At 50.7% G+C, this 4,351-nt stretch overlaps 1 pseudogene; it reads left to right on the plus strand.

Annotated features, from left to right (window-relative positions):
• Positions 1-2,050: 2,050 nt before the first annotated feature.
• Positions 2,051-3,578, plus strand: LOC149130527 (large subunit ribosomal RNA; annotated as a pseudogene).
• Positions 3,579-4,351: the final 773 nt, after the last annotated feature.

Consider the following 4,351-nt stretch of genomic DNA (forward strand, 5'->3'; position numbering starts at 1 on the left):
AGTTAAAAGATGTGTTAAATGATGAGTTAAAGGATGTGTCAAACTTATATCTTACGCATTTCGACCCCAAGTTAGAAATAATACTAGCTTCAGGTGCTAGCGAGTATGGGGAAGGAACCGTGCTTCTACACAAGTATAACGAGAGCAGGAGAAAGACTATAGCTCACACATCAAGGACATTATTGCCGGCGAAAAAGAGCTATAACCAGGTTGGAAAAGAGACTGTGGCCATTATATTTGGCGTGAAAAAAATTCACAGGTTCATTCACAGCCGATGTTTTTGGCTGCAAACACACCATAGATCTCTACTAACAATATACGGATCCAAGAAAGGAATCCCGACACATACGGCAAACAGACTGCAGCGGTGAGATGCCATTTTATTAAACTACAATTATAGAATGGAATATCTGCTTGAAAAAACGTTGGGACATGCCAATGGTCTGTTAATTCCGAGAAATAACGAACCGATGGAGGACACCGTAATAGTAATGCTAAGAGCGGAAACAGCAACAAAAAAAATGTGATGTGGAACGTCGTGCGTGAACTACCAATAACCTTTGAAGAAATATAAAGAAATGCAAGAAATGACAAATTTAATAAGAGACAAAAAGAAAACTGTGGTCGACGAAAAGGAAATAAAAAAAGATCTGATGCAAAGAACCGCCAAAATGTGAACGTATAGCAATACCACATACATACCAGAAGAGAATGCTAAAAGAGTTTCATGTGGGACACTCAGGCATCTCTAGATTGAAAGCGCTGATGCGAAGTTTCGTACGCTGGTCAAACATGGATAAAGAAGTTGAAAACCTGATAAAAGGCTGCAGAGGATGTGCGCTGGCAGCGAAACTACCTACTACAAACTATGAATCTTGGCCGGAAGGGAGAATACCATGGTCTCGATTGCATATCGACTTGGCAGGTCCGGTAAATGGATATTATTATTTGATAATACTGGACAGCTACACAAAATGGCCTGAGGTCCTGAGGTGTAAACGACCAACCTCATATACAGTAATAAACTTCTTGCACGAGCTGTTCGCAAGATTTGCTGCACCGGATATAATTGTCTCTGTTAATGGAACACAGTTTCTATCCTGTAAGCTTTAAAGATTCTGCGAGATGTTACATTAGAACACCCTAAATCAAATGGAAGGGCTGAATGGTTCGTGGACACTTCCAAGAGAGTTTTTAAAAAACGCTGTAAGGAATCCACGGACGAGATCACAATCCAACATTTCTTAAGTGTATACAGGGCAACTCCGAATCCAAATGCGGCAGAAGGAAGTTCACCAGCAGAATTAATGTTTGCCAGAAAGGTGAGGTCAGTATTCAATAAACTGTTACCAGTGAAGAAAAAAATACATGCTAAAAAAGCATGTCAAAATTCTTCAGATTCAGTGATAAGGTATATGTGAGAACGTACAAAATGGCAAGCAGTGCTGGAAAGATGGAGAAATTGTAACATACATAGGGAGAACTTAGGAGAGCGAGTTCAAGAAAATGTGAAACCGCCCAGTGGTAAATGGGTAGGACCGCTCAAGCAATCGCGTGGGTACTGAGTTCGCTGCTTCCCACCGAGGCGCCGTCGTTGCCGACGACCGCACTGCCGGCGGCCGCTTGTTCCGCAGACGGTCGTCCACTGCCTCATCAGCGTCCGATTTCCGGGTCGCCGACATCGGACGCACTTCCCCTCTGATCCGTCGTCGCGACCTGTTCCCGTTGAGTTGTATGGCAGTGCACCTCCACTGCCGGCTTCGGCTGACCAGCGTCGAGACCGACACGCTTCTCTCGACCGGGCCCATCACCCCACGAAAGCGCAGGAACGGCTGACCCACGGAGACGGGCTGACGCTCCTCACCATCAGCAAGCACGATGCAGCGAGTCGCGATGCCACGATGCCACGATGCAGCCGCCCGCGTGCTGCCTCGTTGCCTCCCTCGCGAGAGGGCGGCGCGCTGGGTTCGCGGGACCTCCCGAAATACCGCCCGCTGCCGCCGGTCACCGACGAGCATCGACAACCTACCCGACCCGTCTTGAAACATGGACCCAGGAGACGCAGTCGACTTCTAGTCGTTGGAGTCTTTCACTTCGGGAACTCCGACGGTACAGTGAGAGCGAGAATGTGACGGGTCGTCACTGGCGTCACACACCGGTGCCTCCGGGCGCCAACGTTACGGCACACGTGGCGCTTCGAAGCATCGTTCCCGTGTTGTGTCCACGCGTTCGCGATCGCGTTTCCGCGCGTCTTCGCGTTTCCGAGCGTCTTCGCGTTCCCGCTCCGACTCAGGTGTAGCAGGTGGCCGGGGACCCGAAAGAGGGCGATCCACGCCTAGTCGGGACGAAGCTAGAGAAAACTCTGGTGGAAGTCCGAAGCGCATCTGACGTGCAAATCGATCGTTGAAACCGGGTGTGGGGGCAAAAGACCAATTGAGCCGTCTAATACCTGGTTCCCTCCGAAATTTCCCTCAGGACAGCTGGCGCCAACGGGAGAACGACACGCAATTCCGTCGGGTAAAGCAAACGACTGGAGGCCCCAGGTTCGTTGACAGCCGCGATCTACTCTCGAACTCAGAACGGGCGAAACGGGCCGCTCCTCTATCGATTAAAGGTGGCCGTATATCGCAGCCATTGCAACGAGACAAATGCACGGTGCCAAGTAGGTCACTTTTGGTAAGCAGAACTTGTGATGTAGGATGAACCGAACGTCCGGCTAAGTTGCCCCAAGCTTCGCCCATTAGATCCCCGAAAGGGAGTCGATCGATATAGACAGCAGACCGTGGCCACGGAAGTCGGAATCCGCTCAGAAGTGTGTAACAACTTACTGCCAAATCGACCGGCCCCGAAAATAGATGGCGCTGAAGCGAGCGGTCGATGCCGAACCGGCCGGGCGGCAGGTTGCGCGATTACAGGCGAGGCTACTTTCCGATCCTCGGTAGAGTAGGAGGGCACCGCGGCGTGCATGGAAGCCGTGGGCGCGAGCCCGGATGAAACCGACCGTGGGTGCAGATCTCGGTGGTACTAGCAAATATCCGAACGAGACCTTCGAAGACAGAAGCGGAAAAGGGTTCCATGCCAACGGCGGTCGGGAACAGATCAGTCAGTTCTAAGAAGTGGGCGAAAGCTTTCACGAAAGGCGCCTGATCCGTCATTGTTGTTGTTGACAGTGCACGCACGCACGCACGCACGCACACAAGCGGCCGGCTTCGCTTCGAAAGGGAATCGGGTTAAAATTGCCCAACCCGAAATCGGAGAATTCCCGTCCGGCGGCGGGAACGCAGCGTGCTCCTAGCAGCGCGTCCATCGTCGAAGCCGGCGCCCGGGCGAAGCAGCGGCAACTCAAGTGAGTCTGGAGATGTTGCCGGGAGCCCCGGGAAGAGTTCTCTCTTCTTCGTAAAGGACCGCACCCGTGGAGTAGGCTCCACCGGAGATACGGATATGATGCCTGTAGAGCGCCGCGCCTCAGGTGGTGTCCGGTTCGCTCTCGGAAGCCCTAGAAAATTCGGGTCCGAAACGATTCGCAGCTCTCGTATTCACCAACCATAGCAGGTCTCTAAGGTGTACAGCCTCACGTCGATAGCGCCAATGTACGTAAGGGAAGTCAGCAAAATGGATCCGTAACTTCGGAAGAAGGATTGGCTCCGAGGACCTGGTCGCTCGGGCCGTGTGTGTCGCTGTGCACCCGCGCGGCCGCGTTGCCGTTCGCTCGGCGTCACGCCACCAGGCGCCGGAACACGTCTTCACGCGAAGCGGCGGACCGGTACGGAGCTGTAGCGTTGGCGTCGGACTCGGCATTCCCTGGTGCCACGGACGAGATCGCGATCCAACAATTCTTAAGAGTTTACCGGTAACTCCGAACCCAAATGCAGCAGAAGGATGTTCACTGGCAGAATTAATGTTTGCCAGAAAGGTGAAGTCAGTATTCGATAAACTGTTACCAGTGAAGAAAAAAATACGTGCTAATAAAGACATGCCAAAATTCTTCAGAAACGGTAATAAGGTACATTGTAAGAATGTGTAAGAATGGCAAGCAATACTTGAAGGGGAAATTGTAACAAACATAAGAAGCAGAAAAGGAATGGAAAGGAGACATAGAAATCAGTTTTAGGAAGGAGCCATAGAAAAGGAAACATCAGGAGTAGAAATACCGATGGTTTGGCTATATGACAATTTTCAGGTCCCAACACCGTTACAAGAAGTCGAAACAACACGTACAAGGAAAAGGAAGGATATTGAAACCCTAAAAGTAGACCCTAAGAAGAAAAGCTATTGAGTATGTATGTGTGTGTGTGTGTGTGTGTGTGTGTGTGTGTGTGTGTAAAAAGGTTGAATGTAAATTCGTCCTTTC

This window comes from Octopus bimaculoides, chromosome 28, assembly GCF_046866305.1.
Source record: "Octopus bimaculoides isolate indiv1 chromosome 28, ASM4686630v1, whole genome shotgun sequence".
Taxonomy (NCBI): Eukaryota; Metazoa; Mollusca; class Cephalopoda; order Octopoda; family Octopodidae; genus Octopus; species Octopus bimaculoides.